The sequence below is a fragment of the Amblyraja radiata genome, chromosome 7, assembly GCF_010909765.2.
Source record: "Amblyraja radiata isolate CabotCenter1 chromosome 7, sAmbRad1.1.pri, whole genome shotgun sequence".
Classification (NCBI taxonomy): domain Eukaryota; kingdom Metazoa; phylum Chordata; class Chondrichthyes; order Rajiformes; family Rajidae; genus Amblyraja; species Amblyraja radiata.
Window position 1 is genome coordinate 47,019,199 of NC_045962.1, and position 15,824 is coordinate 47,035,022.

The 15,824-nt window shown below is 41.9% G+C and overlaps 1 long non-coding RNA gene across 1 annotated transcript; it reads right to left on the reverse strand.

Moving 5' to 3' along the window:
* Positions 1-1,096: 1,096 nt before the first annotated feature.
* LOC116974843 lies at positions 1,097-5,173 on the reverse strand. Its single transcript, XR_004412455.1, has 3 exons — positions 5,067-5,173; positions 1,289-1,294; positions 1,097-1,109 (listed from the first exon to the last, which is right to left on the reverse strand). It is a non-coding gene; the product is annotated as an uncharacterized LOC116974843 (long non-coding RNA).
* Positions 5,174-15,824: the final 10,651 nt, after the last annotated feature.

The following is a 15,824-nucleotide window of genomic DNA, read 5'->3' on the forward strand; positions in this document are numbered from 1 at the left end:
AGTCAACACCTCTGGTTAACATGGATAGGTGACTTTTCAGTTTGGGACCCTTTTTCAGTCCTCACATAAAATGTTTTCACCCAAGAAAGCCATCTAATTAATCCAGTGAGCCATCTCTAAAGCAGCTACATCCTTTGTTATGGTGACCAAAACTACACACAGTTACTCCTGGTAGGATCAAAATAAAACCCTGTACTATTACAGCAAAACAACCTTACTCCCGAGTTAACACACACAGAGATCTAGGCACTGGTAGTCAATAGACTTCAATCGAATGGTTGTTTTACCTTCATAAGCACAATTCCAAATAACACTGAATAGGGGTCATCTATACATGTTTATACCTCGATCTCGTGCTTAGATTTGGACAGCTCCTCAATTGCGCCAGTCATAGCATTATATTTGCTAACAGCCACCTGAGAAAGCAAAAACAAAGAGTAAGTCAATTATTAAGAAAAAGTTAGTTTCTTATTACTGCAGACTCTAGTCCACCGATTTTAAAAGTGCAGTCAACAACATAAAAACATCAAGCTTTTCTATTGTAGAAATCTTTTTTTTTCATTTATACCCAGTTACATTTACAAAGCATCCAAGATTATTGTGAATAATGGCATATTATAAAATGACAATTAAATTATATAGGCCAATAATACATCTAGGTAATCTATTACAATTATCTTTGTTCAATTAATTCCAAAATGGTGCCAGGCTTAATGGGGTGAAAGTGACAATTTAAACACATCTATCCTACATTCACCTCCTTTTGCTTGCATTAATTTGACATAAATATGCAATAAATATATATATTTTTTAATGTGCTCTCTGAATTAGGTTTGTAGATGGCAAATAGTTTCAATGCCTCTTCAATGCCCTGGTTTGGATATGCTTGTGGCAGATGCTGGATTTTATACCAAAAATGAAAAAGATTCTGTCTATGGGGGGCATAGTGGAGCAGCTGCGTCACATAGCCAGAGACCCGGGTTCGATCCTGATTACAGGTGATGTCTGTGTTGAATATGCATGTTCTCCCTGTGATCGCATGCTCGGGTTTCCTTCCACATCCCAAAGACGTGTGGTTTTGTAGGTTGTTCAAAAGGGAACTGCAGATGCTGGAATATCGAAGGTACACAAAATTGCTGGGGAAACTCAGCGGGTGCAGCAGCATCTATGGAGCGAAGGAAATAGGCGACGTTTCGGGCCGAAACCCTTCTTCAGAGACTTTTGTAGGTTAATTGGATGCTGTAAATTGCCCCTTATGTGTAGGGTGTGGATGAGAAAATAGAATCACATAGAACTAATGTGAATGGGTGATTAATGGTCGCCATGGTGAGTCCTAGGGCCTGAAACGATTTTTTCCTTTGAGGGTTACCTAAAAATAGGTTTTCCCCAAAACCCATCCACACTCCTGTAAACTTTCAATTCCACCAATTGAACATCAAGTTGTATTTTGAACGTGTCTAGTAGATATTGGAATATACATCATGAAGGTCTTGAATTATAGGTTTGCTAATTCTAGTCAATTTGCCATGGTTTTAGGATTGGAGATATTAAATACAAGCCTTTAGGGCACATGAAACATACTAAGGTCACCATAGTTGACAAGATCAACTTTTAATGTAGTCTGAATATCTTGGAACATTCGTGGGAACATAAGTTCGTAATTAGGAATTAGGCTTTTTGGCCCATCAAGTCTACTCCACCATTCAATCATGTTTGATCTCTCTTTCTCTCTCAACCCCATTCTCCTTGTAACCTTTGACACACTTACTAAACAAGAACATGTCAATCTCCGCTTTAAATGTATTCCATTTGCCACTTCTTTGCCCACACTCCTAACCTATCCAAGACCTTCTGCAGACTCCCTGCTTCCTCTACACTACCTGCCCCTCCACCTATCTTTGCATCATCTGCAAACATGACCACAAAGCCATCCAAAGCATTAATGTAAAACTTGAAAAGTAATGGATCTATTACTGAGCCCTGCGGAACACGAATAGTCACCAGCAGTCAACCAGAAAAAGCTCCCTTTATTCCCACTCTTTTCCTTCTGCCATTCAGCCAACCTTATATACACACTGGTATCTTCTCTGCCACAGAAGGTAGTTGAGGCCAGTTCATTGGCTATATTTAAGAGGGAGTTAGATGTGGCCCTTGTGGCTAAAGGGATCAGGGGGTATGGAGACAAGGCAGGTATGGGGTACTGTGTTGGATGATCAGCCATGATCATATTGAATGGCGGTGTAGGCTCGAAGGGCCGAATGGCCTACTCCTGCACCTATTTTCTATGTTTCTCTCTTGATTCCATTGGCTCTCATCTTGTTTAGCAGCCTCACATGCAGCACTTTATTAAGGCCTTCTGAAAATCCAAATAAGCAACATCCACTGATTATCCTTTCTCTATCCTGTCATTTACTTCCTCAAGGAATTCCTCAACAGATTTGTCCGGCAAGATCTCCTCTTCACAAACCTTTGCTGACTCGGCCTATTTTATCATGTGCTTCTAGGTACTCTGAAACCTCATCTTTAATAATGAACTCTAAAATCTTACCAACCACTGAAGTCAGGCTAACCAACCTATTGTTTCCCCTCTTTCGCCTTGCTCCCTTCTTGAACAATGAGTAACATTTGCCATTTTCCAGTCCTCTGAGGCCACTACTGACTCTAGTGATTTGTGAAAGATCTTTACTAATGCCTCCACAATCTCTAAAACGACCTTATTCAGAAGTCTGAGGTGTAGTTCATCTGGTACAGGTGACTTAACCACCTGCAGAACTTTCAGCTTCCCAAGCAACTTCTCTTTAGTAACAGTAACTCCACTAACTTCTGCCTTGACTCCCTTGAACGTTAACTAGCATCAAGATGCTTTCCTGTATCACTCCTGCGTATCGTCATAGCCATTGGTTCCCATTTTATCTCGGCTTAATTCTAATGTACAACGTGAAAACAGGCCCAACTTGCCCATCTACACTAGTCCCACCTGCCAGCTTTTGGCCCAACTTCCCACCTCCCAACCTCTATACTCAATACTCTGACTACTGAAGGCCAATGTGCTGAAAACAATAGACAAAAGGTGCAGGATTAGGCCATTCGGTCATTCGATCCAGCACCACCATTCAATGTGATCATGGCTGATCATCCACAATCAGTACCCCATTCCTGTCTTCTCCCCTGACTCCGCCATCTTTAAGAGCCCTATCTATCTCTCTCTTGAAAGTATTCAGAGAACCAGCCTCCAACACCCTCTGAGGCAGAGAATTCCACACTCACAAATCTCTGGGTGAAAAAGTGTTTCCTCATCTCCATTCTAAAGGGCTTACCCCTTATTCTTAAACTTTGGCCCCTGGTTCTGGACTCCCCCAACATCAGGAACACGTTTCCTGCCTCTAGCTTGTCCAAACCCTTAATAATCTTATATGTTTCAATAAGATATCCTCTCATCCTTCTAAATTCCAGCGTATCCAAGCCCAGCCACTCCATTCTCTCAGCATATGACAGTCCCGCTATCCCGGGAATTAACCTTGTGAACCTACGCTGCACTCCCTCCATAGCAAGAATGTCCTTCCTCAAATTTGGAGACCAAAACTGCACACAATACACCAGGTGTGGTCTCACTAGGGCCCTGTACAACTGCAGAAGGACCTCTTTGCTTCTATACACAACTTCTCTTGTTATGAAGGCCAACATGCCATTTGCTTTCTTCACTGCCCGCTATACCTGCATGCTTACTTTCATTGACTGATAAACAAGGACCCCCAGATCCCATTGTACTTCCCCTATTCCCAACTTGACACCATTTAGATAATAATCTGCCTTCCTGTTTTTGCTACCAAAGTGGATAACCTCACATTTATCCACATTAAACTGCATCTGCCAAGCATCTGCCCACTCACCCAACCTGTCCAAGTCATCTTGCATTCTCATAGCATCCTCCTCACAGTTCACACTGCTACCCAGCTTTGTGTCATCTGCAAATTTGCTAATGTTACTTGTAATCCCTTCATCTAAATCACTAATATATATTGTAAATAGCTGCAGTCCCAGCACCGAGCCTTGCGGTACCCCACTAGTCACTGCCTGCCATTCTGAAAGTGACCCGTTAATCCTTACTCTTTGTTTCCTGTCTGCCAACCAATTTTCTATCCATGTCAGCGCTCTACCCCCAATACCATGTGCCCTAATTTTGCCCACTAATCTCCTATGTGGGACCTTATCAAATGCTTTCTGAAAGTCCAGGTACACTACATCCACTGACTCTCCCTTGTCCATTTTCCCAGTTACATCCTCAAAAAATTCCAGAAGATTAGTCAAGCATGATTTCCCCTTCGTAAATCCATGCTGACTCGGACCGATCTGGTTACTGCGATCCAAATGTGCGGCTATTTCATCTTTTATAATTGACTCCAGCATCTTCCCTACCACCGATGTCAGGCTAACTGGTCTATAATTCCGTTTTCTCTCTCCCACCTTCCTTAAAAAGTGGGATAACATTAGCTACACTCCAATCCACAGGAACTATAGAACATTGGAAAATGATCACCAATGCATCCACGATTTCTAGAGCTACTTTCTTAAGTACCCTGGGTTGCAGACCATCAGGCCCTGGGAATTTATCAGCCTTCAGTCCCATCAGTCTACCCAACACCATTTCCTTCAGTTCCTCCGTCACCCCAGATCCTCTGGCCACTAGTAAATCTGGAGGATTATTTGTGTCCTCCTTAGTGAAGACGGATCCAAAGTACGTGTTCAACTCATCTGCCAATTCATTGTCCCCCATAATAAATTCACCCTTGAGACTATCCTGGTTATGTAAGGAATTGTAGTGTAAAATATTTTATTAAGTAAAAGATTAGCTTGACTTTTTGGATTCTGAATAAACTGAAGTTTTGTAATTCTGTACCATATTAGAGGAACTATGGGGATCAGGAAGCCAGAAACCTGCATACCAAGCTTTTCTGATAGTGCATCCTGTTATGCCCAGGGAAAAGACAATTAACAGAAATATTCTGTGGTGTACTGATAATGGGATCCTTACATTATTTAGGAATTGCAAATGTTGTGATTTTGACTAGGTTCCTGTTGTTTAGGGGTTTTGTAACTAAAGTTTGTGATTGATTTAACCACAGTATGACAAGTGTATTGTATTGTGACAAGTATGCTTTGAATGGGTTCAGCCTGATTGAGTTTTGTGTTGAATGTCATTGCTGCAACTCTGTATAAGCATGTGACCACGTTTCCAAAACACTATAAAAGATCCTATATGTCTTCGTTCATTAGAGTGGTGGCTCAGGAGAGTCAAGTGTATGTTGCATACTTGATTCTGTATCCCTGACCCTCTCGCCGGCTGATGATCAGTAAAGCTTGAGTTGGTTTACCTAACCAATTGTGTGTTGTCTGTTTTTAAGAAGTGAACCTTAACACCATTTTCAGTCTTCAATGGTCCAACTTTGGTCTTAACTAATTTTTTTCCTCTTCACATACCTAGAAGCTTTTACTATCCTCCTTTATATTCTTGGCTATTTTACCTTTGTACCTCATCTTTTGTACCTCATCTTTGTACCCGTATTGCCTTTTTAGAAAACCTTCTTGACCACTTTACCTACTTGTGACGCAATTTTCAACAAAACATTTACCTGCACACCTTGATCCCTCTGTGCTTCAACACTCTCCAGAGCCCTGCCTAGTCTTTCCAAAATCCAACACTTATCTGTACTAAACTCCATTAACCATTCCTCAGCAGTTATGGTACTGCATATGCAAAATGATGGCTAGGTGGGGACCTAATAGTTCTCATATTTAAGAAAAAAATATCCTTTGTGAAAAATTGTTTAAATATCTTCAAATATTTCTGTTAATTTCTCACACTTTGTGCCATATTAAAAACATTCTACTCGCCTCCATCTTGGTCCTGTGCTCCTCAAGCATGGCAGCAATCTGTTCTTGAAACTGGTCTTCCATTATTTTTTTCTCTGTGTTACATATATTTGTTAATTCGTTCGCTGGTGAACAAAAGCAACCCTTCATTAAAACACTTACATTGGTTGCTACGCCACAACACAGCTCTGCATGGAGGCAATCCCCTAATCTTTTGCACTTTTGCAATAAGATATACTGCTGACATATGCCCGCCTTCAATGGTAGTGCTACCGTGGGCCTGAATACAATGTAGGCTAATAACATAGAGAAAGAGTTACATTCCAAATAAGATGGAATCTTTGCCTGTTCGATAGAACGTGCAAGATGGATGCCATAACACTGTTTTAAAAAAGATCGGTTTCTTTTCCCCTTGGTTCAACATCCATCCTTAAATAAATCCACTAAAAGCATAACCTGACATTTTCTCTTTGTCACACTGCATGTCTTTCTCTAATACCAATAACTGCATGATTGTGTAGCTCCTCAAGTGGTTTCCAGAGGGTATGAAAGTTGTTCCACATAAACTATTCACAATCAACTTCTCCATAAACATAGCAGTTCTAGAAATTTAACCAGACATTATGGTACAAATGAATTAACAGCAAATGCGATTCACAGCATTTCAGCCATTCGGTATATGTTACCTCTGATAACCCTAACCCTATTTAAAACAGGGAACAAACATTTTTCATCACCCAACCCCATTAGGAGCCAATGGCTACCACTGAAGCATAAAACATGATCATAGTAGTTATATTATCAGCACATTTACAGTCTTCCATTATGATTACACTTTACACACATTGTGGACTCTCAATATTGCTCTTATCATGCACAACATGCCCAGCAAAAAGTTCGCCTCATCCAATTCCCACCATAACTCATGCACAGTGGTTTTTCGATCACAACAATCAATTACCCTGCGCATTCAGATCCTTATTCCTATCCAGATCATTTTTCTTGTTCATTTCAGCTTCTCTCTGTGCCCATTGTTCATTCATTTCTTCAATGATCGATTCCTGGGTTAGAAAACATCCATTTAGAATCAATATTTCTAGGCTTAAATTTCAAAACAACAGTCAATAGCATTTGTTTACTTTCTGTTCTTAATAGGAACATTAATATCATAACTCCATGGAACTCTTGGTAATTACTTGCTTCCATTATAAACTTCATGAAACATAAATTCAGGGGTACAGTGAAATACACATTAATACTGCAAACTTTACCCTGTCTAGGATGTAATAACGTACACCAGAATTGGTGAAAGCAGTGGCACAGCTAATAGAGCTTCTGCCTCATAGTTCCAGTGACCCAGGTGTAATCCTAACTCCATCAGTGCTGTCTGTGCAGAATTTACACACTCTGTGACTGCAGAGTGTTTCCCTCAGGTGTTTTGATTTCCCAACAGCATCAGGATTGATTGACCACATGTATGTGTGAATGGAAGAATCTGGAGGGAGAATAAAATGAGACTAGTGGACGAGTGGTGGTCGACAGTCATCACAATGCCAAAATGTCTGTTCCCTGTTATATGACTCTCGATTTACCCCTGGGAATGAATGAATTCTAAAAGCCTTGACTCTTACACACTTAAATGATTGCACCAACACCAGGTTTCTGGAACACAAGCAGCGTATATTTTAAGAACGAGTTGTAACTCAGACAATGGGCACTCCGTCACTATAGTTTGCAGTCGAAGATCTGCAGCACATCTTGTAAAGGGTCTCTGCTGCAGTGAAGGATGGAATGAACAGCTAAGAGGTAGATAGTTTGTAATACATAGAAAAAAGTGCAGGAGTAGGCCCTTCGAGCCAGCACCACCATTCAATGGGATCATGGCTGATCATCCACAATCAGTACCCCGTTCCTGCCTTTTCCCCATATCCCTTGATTCCGCTAGCCATAAAAGCTTTATCTAACTCTCTTTTGAATGCATCCAGCAAATCGGCCTCCGCTGCCTTCTGAGGCAGAAAGTTCCACAAATTCACAACTCTCTGGGTGAAAAGGTTTTTCCTCATCTCAGTTCTGAATGGCCCACCCCTTATTCTTAAACTGTGGCCATTGGATCTGGGCTCCACCAACATCAGGAATATGTTTCCTGCCTCTAGTGTCTCCAATCCCTTAATAATTTTAAATGTTTTTACAAGATCCCCTCTCATCCTAAATTCCAGTGAATACAAGCCCAGTCGTTCTATTCTTTCATCAAATATCAGTCCCGCCATCCCGGGAATTAACCTTGTGAATCTACGCTGCACTCCCTCAATAGCAAGTATGTCCTTCCTCAAATTAGGAGGCCAAAACTGCACACAATACTCTAGGTATCAGCTCACCGGGGCCCTGAACAACTGCAGAAGAACCTCTTTGCTCCTATACTCAAATCCTCTTGTTATGAAGGCCAACATGCCATTAGCTTTCTTCACTGCCTGCTGTACCTGCATGCTTACTTTGGGCTGCATGCTTAACCAATTGGGCTGCTTTGTCCCAGACCGAGTCGGATTTCTAGAGAGTCGTCAGATCTGCACTTATTTAAGGCAAGTGGAGAACATCACAATCCTTGTAAGTGGTGGAAGAGGGTTAGAGAGTTGGCAAGCATATCACTCCAAACCCATTTACATGGCTGATCCTGCTAAGTTTCTGGTTCACATCAGCAGAAGAAATAAAAGTAGGAATAATCTATTGATCCCTGACTTGAACAGATTTTGCAAATGAAACTGCACAGGTCCCTTGTATGGAGAATTCCAAAGATTCGGCATCATGTGGTTGAAGAAATCTTGAACTTGAATGAAGGTGTTCATACTTTGGGCCTGTGATCGCTGGCTTTGGACTTCCCAGTCGGCCAAACATGAGGTCTGCATCTACCCTGCTGAGTCCCGTAAGAATTCTGCAGGTCACCATTCAATTCTCCAAACTCATGGAGGCGACTGTTGTTGCACATCTTTTCCAAGTATATATTTCCCTGGGTTGGGAGACCAGACGCGCACACAATATCTTGCTGCAGATTCACCAGGATTCTATACAATTGAAGCAAAATATTTCTAGAATCGTACTCAAATCCTCTTGTACCATGACTTCCAAATTGTTTTTGCTGAACCTGTAAATTAACTTTCAGTGGTTCCCTACAGAGACATCGGTTTCCCACTGAACACCACCAATCTGTCACCATTAAAAAATGTCTACTTTTCTACTTTTAATGGTGATCTCCAGGCTACTTATGAAAAGGGATTTGGTGATGTTAAAGTCTACTTTAACAATATAATGGTTGGAGATGTGCAGATTGGAGAAAAGTAACAAAAGCCATTTCCTGGTTCAGGGCCAACGTAGCAAACATGTTTGGAGAATTAGGAGAACCAGTGAGAAAATCCCACATCGACCAGTAAAGATCCTGTAGAGAGGATGTTCTGGGGTGGTTTCAGCTACTACAGTGTTGGTCCACTGCACCCAGCTGATGGACTAATATTGCCGCAATATACATAGAAACATAGAAAATAGGTGCAGTAGGCCATTCGGCCCTTCGAGCCAGCACTGCTATTCAATAAGATCATCCACAATCAGTACCCTGTTCCTGCCTTCTCCCCATATCCCTTGATTCCGCTATCCCTAAGAGCTCTATCTAACTCTCTTTTGAATGCATCCAGCGAATCGGCCTCCACTGCCTTCTGAGGCAGAGAATTCCACAAATTCACAACTCTCTAGGTGAAAAAGTTTTTCCTCATCTCAATTCTAAATGGCCTACCCCTTATTCTTAAACTGTGGCCCCTGGTTCTGGACTCCCCCAACATCGGTAACATGTTTCCTGCATCTAGCGTGTCCAATCCCTTAATAATTTTATATGTTTCTATAAGATTCCCTCTCATCCCTCTAAATTCCAGTAAATGTATTGCCGAGAAGAGTGGTGCTGGAGATGATGAAGACTTTCCCAGATGGATCTGGGATATTCCAGCAAGACCTTGCCCCTGTGCCACACATCATAGATGGTGACCGAATTTTTCCGTAGAATGAGATACATGTCTGGTAACTCACCTGACCTGAATCAGATTGAGAATTTGTTGCCAAATATCAATGAGAGACTGAAAGGAAAGGACTGTACCAGCTATCACACTGCACCAGTGTGACAACACTGTACCAGTGTGACAGCTGGTGGTCTTTTATCATTATCAGCACACCCAAATGAAAGAAAAGTTAAAGTTGATGAGATTTGCATAGGGAAAGGAGAGGATTCAATCTCAGACCTGAACAGCTGGACAAGAGGAAGTATTTCATTATCCAATTTGATGGGATGGTGAGAATTTGGTGTAATTATAGCTGCATCTTTTATGTCCAAGACTGCTCTGGTGACGGTCTCTGATTTTGTAGCATCTCGCTCTGCTCTGATCATACTGGGAGATTGTCTATCATGGTGGAATGGCTGCAGTGTGTGCAAGCTGTGAGCTGAGTGTGTGAGGCTCTGTGAGAAAGCTGAGGATGGTCAGCTCAAGTTCTGATTGATGGACATTATCCAAGGACCGGAAGAATCATTCAGGTTCACTGCTGGCAGCTTCTGAAGTCATAATCCACCTCCCTTGTAAAAGCTGCAGTCTGGTTTAAACACTGTAGTCTCGCTTTAGCTGAAGACACATTATGTTGGACATTAGATAGACACAAAAAGCTGGAGTAACTCAGCGGGACAGGCAGCATCTATGGAGAGAAGGAATGAGTGACTTTTCGGGTCAAGACCCTTCTTCAGACATTGCTGATTAAAACTAAATATTTAGCTTTAACCAAAAAGTCCCATTGAATACTGACGCTCTCACCTTATTTGACCGAGGACCCATCTATTTGCTTGGTAGATATTAAATATAAACATCAAACATGTTTACACAATTTTCCCCATGAGCCTCCCTAACCCCTTCCTTGGTTAAGTAGAGTCTTCATGACCTGAGATAAGGCAAATAGTACTGATAAAGGGACACTTTTCAACAGAGCGTGGTGAACACATAGAATTTCCACAATTGAAGGTGGAGGAGGCTACATTGACAAATATATTTCTAGCCACAAAAGGCATCAAGGGATACTGGATGGGGAAATCGGGATGGGAGACAGTAACAATGCAGTATTGAGATAAAGGGTAACTTTGATTGAACTAACTGGCAGAGCAAAGTTGTCTTTGTTTCCAACTACACTTTCCCTTCCCACTCCGTTCCTCTAGAAACTGATTAAATACTAGCCTCACCCCTCCCAAACTACTAATTAACATCACTGGTGTAGAATACATCAGCATAGTAACTTTGCAGCACTGCAATACTAATTGCTGCCCTAGACAATTGCTCTCAAGTTTCAAGAGTTATTTGTTACTTACCTTATAGGACATAAATGCAGCTTGTGCATCATCAAATTGTCCTTTTAGCTCAGCTGTGGAACAAAAGGAGAGAAGATGTTTTTGTTTACTTTTAAACGGTCATTCGAGGTCAGAGATAAGTAAACAGCATATTAGATCCTACCCATTTCATATTAGACCTACACATACCAATCCAGTTCATATTTCCCAAATTATATATGAAAGATTCATCCAAGTGGTGCCCAGATAGGTCCAGATACCCTTTGAATCTCCAGACCAGGCACACATTGTATCCTATTCTGAACTGGTCCAGCTGTCCCAAGAACTGTGTATCAGACTGACCCAGCTAACAAATACGAAATCAATGTTTTCTAAGTGCATTTCTGATTTTTGGTAGTAAGTTATATCTCCGTGTTGCTATTAGGTTAACTGGTCTACAGGACCACGTATTTTCCCTTTTTGATGCAAACTAGTCCAGTTTTGCTGGTCACTGGATCCTATATCCTTTCCCCTTGAAGCAAAGGTGAGCGTTTCCGGGGACAGACATCCTAGAATTTAAGGAATTCTGTGAAAGCACTTCCAACGTAACTTTATTTGTTGGAGCCTTGTCATTGAAAAGACTAAACCACCAGGCCAGGGGGTTATTTATAGATTTCTTTGGTTCTTAATCTCTGCATTGTTTATTTGTTAACATTTCTTATTCTGCCTCAACAGGTCCCTTCAAATTCTGTAGCTTGTTTCCACTTTTCCTCCAGATTAATGGAATTCACTTTTCAATCAGTCGCCATTGACAACAATGCCATCAGCTGTCAAGATCCTGAGTTCTAGAAGGCCCTGCATTAATTTAATTCTCTTTCTCTCTCACTATCCCCCTTAAAATATAATTCTTAGATAAGGTATTTGATCATCTGCGCTAAGACATCCTTGCATGGCTTAGTATTACAGTTTATTTAATAATGACTCAGAAACATTCTGCCGCATGCAACTTATATCAGGTCAAACTACCAACCATCTGTTGTTCACCAGTAACTATAAACCAGGAGTCCACGTACTCTTTAAACCACTCCACATTCCTCTCTGCTATAAACAGACTAGTTAGACAGTGTCTCATACACATATAATAAATTGATCCTGTATCTGATCATCAAAATTTATAGGTGATGTGGGGAACAAGCTAATAACACAGAGTGCCAGGGTTGGTGGTGGAGGCAAGTACAATAGTGGTGCTTAAGAGGCTTATAGATAGGAACATGGATATGCATGGAATGGATGGATATGGATCATGAGCAGGCAGATGAGATTAGTTTATCTTGACATTATGTTCATCACAGACATTGTGGGCCAAAGGACTTGTTCCTGTGCTGTACTTTATCAGATCAAGCAAGAACCCCATGCCCTGTATATCAGACTGAACTAACACTTCGAGCCCTGTATATCGGAATGGATCAGAACCCCTAACCTAATAAATCAGACCGAGCCAGAACCCTGAGCCCTGTATATCGGAGCAGATCCCCGAGTCCTGTATATCAGAATGGACCACAACCGTGAGCCCTGCATATGAAAATGGACCAGAATCTTGTATATGAAAATGGACCAGAAACCCAGACCCATTAAATGAGAATGGACCAGAAGTCCGAATCCTGTATATGAGAATGGATCAAAACCCCAAATCCTGTATATCAGACTGAACTGGAACCCCAACCATCATTTATGAGAAAATGCTCAGTGTCTACAAGACTGCACCACAACTTGGGCTGGTCTATTTCTTCATTCATCATTTTTCAAACACCCAGTAACTTTCCCTTGCAATTGTTAACCTGGCATCTCATGCATCCTGCATAATAGTAGTGTAGTTCCCTTGCACTTCATCAGACCAAACTAATGTCCCAGGCACCAAACACAGAAGCCATCCAGATACAGGAAGCAGAAACTTGAGGCATTAGCAGCAAGCAGATTCAGTAGATCCAAGCATGAGGCCAACCATGTTGACCTAAAGGCCTTATGGACGGCAACGCTTCACTGCACTGTACAAGGAACATATTTGTGAGGACATTAAACTTCTCACTGCGACATGTACAAACTCTTTCTAATTGTGACATTAATTGGTCAACGTACAGAGGGAAGCAGTTTGACAGAGAGTACCAGGACCATTTGTGAGGAATGCTGGGCAATGTGCATGGGGTCTTCATTTTACATACAGTGGTCTCAAACTTTACCTAAAACTGGCACAAAACCTAATCTGACAATAATTCATTGAGTGAATAAATTACTAGAACCGGAACTACCTTGGGGAGGGTGTGACTGCCATTTTGAGATAATTAATTGACTCTTTTAAACAAAAAAAATGTTTGGAAACCAGAAAAAAAGACAGCAAATCCTCTTCACCAGCCAAGTGGTTTCGGGCAGTGTGAACAGACCCTACCGTATTGCATCTCTGTTTCCATTTTGTACTCCACCATCGCTTCTTCATATTTCTCCTTTATCACCGTGATTTCCAGAGCATGGATGGCCTCGATTTCACTGAAACAGATAAACTCACCTTCACAATTCACCTCATTGCTCAGCATGTTTACCAGAGCACAGCCAGCACTAAACATAGATCTCCACCACGTGTTTTTGAGGAATATCTGTCCTACCTTATGTCTTCTTCATGCTTCTTCTGCAACAACAACTTTGTCTCCCTGTTCTCATTCTGAAACTGGAACCAATAATATCCAATGAGAAGCTATCTTCTTGCGACTTGCCCCACACATCTCCTTTAAACGTTGCCCCCTCCTGGCTCATCTTAAAGCAATGCATTCTACTTTTTGACATTTCCACCCTGGGAATATAGTTCTGAATGTCCCTAGCTAAACCCATCATAATTTTATATACCTCTATCAGGTCTCCCTTCAATCTCTGGCATTCCAAAGTAAACGATCCAAGTTTGTCCAGCCTCTCCTTGTAACATAATACAGGCATCATTCTGGCACAGATTAGGGAGTGGGCATTTAAAACCAAGTAGTGTGGGGACCTGTTGAATCTCTGGAATTCTCTCCCCCAGGGGGACCTGGTGTGGGGGAGTGAGCACTCTAGTTTAGAATCCTCTGCCCAGGGGATAAGTGTGTTTGTTTATTCATTTGTTCCAGTCAAGGCGCTGTGCACTCGGCAGCCAGCCAACAGTCGCTTGTCTTTTCCTTTGTGTTTTCACTTTTAATTTCAAGTTATTGTGTACCTTGCGTATTGTGGCTGTCGGCAGAATAAAGTTTTATCGTATCGTATTGTGGAAGCCAAACCAGATGGGGTGTTTAAAGAGGATGGGGATAACTTTTGTCGAAGGGAATCTTGCAATGAAGACAAGACAAGTTGTGATCATATTGATCGACAGGGCTTGCTTGGAGGGGCAAGTGGCCTCCTCCCTGCTCCTAATTTAGCTGCAGAGCCATACAACAGGTAAAAAGACCCTACAGCCCATGTCAACCATGCCATGTCCACTTACAGCAATCTCATTTTATTCCCCACCTTGAGGAGATTCTACCACTCATTTGCAGCAGCCAATTAACTTACCAGTCTGCATCTCTTTGGGGCGTGTGAGGAAATGGGGGCACTGGGGAAGCTCATGCGGTATTAGGGGTAATGTGCAAGCTCCAAATAGACTGAACCCAAGATCAGGATCAAACCTAGGTCTCTGGAGCTGGGAGACAGCAGCTTTACCCAGCGTGCCATTCATGTTACCCATTATCATCATCTCTTTTTTAGTGTGTGGTCTCCCTGTAAAAGGGGTCACATACTGTTCACCTCAACCTGGGGCAGACAGACTTTGACATCTGGATAAAGATGATTCTTCTGATCTTACACCCTAAAGAAACTGCATCAGATGTCAACCATGATGTGCATGCACCTTCCATGGCAACGGCCAGACAGAAAGGGTAGTTAAACCTATGTGATAACATGAAAGTCCACAACCAATATAACGAGAGGTGGATTGCCCATCTCTGTCAGTTACCGGTGTATCTCATGAAATCAGGACTGAAAGCCAGATCTAGTCTCCATTAGCAGGACCTCCTGGAACTGGGTTGGAACCTTCTTCTCCACAACTCAGCTAGACCTCCAATACAATGTGTAGTTTGCACATTATTCCTGTGGCTGGGTGAGTTTCCTCTGGGTGCTGCAGTCTCTAGCCACATTGGTCCTAGTGTGTAAATGAGTGGGAGAATGTGGGAGGAGCAAGGTAGGGGTGGCGGGTTGATGGGAATATGGGGGATATAAAATGGGATTAACGTAGGATTGGTGCAAATGGTTAGTTGATGATCAACATGGACTGGTGGGTTGATGGGCCTGTTTCATGCTTTATGACTGTGACTCTTCCAATACTCTGTGGGTACAACCAAAACACCTGTCAATGAATGAAGCACAGCAGCGGCTTTAATCAGCAGGAGAAGGCATTTAAAGCAGGTAATCGCATTCCAAATACTACTCTATCCCTTCTGTGATACAAATAAACTAATACAGAAGAGGAATCTCACCCTGATCTTCCCCTACTTCTTTTGGACTCACCTTTTTCTCAAGGGTCATTTGTTTGTGACTCTCTTGTTCCAGTAAATGTACGAGCTGA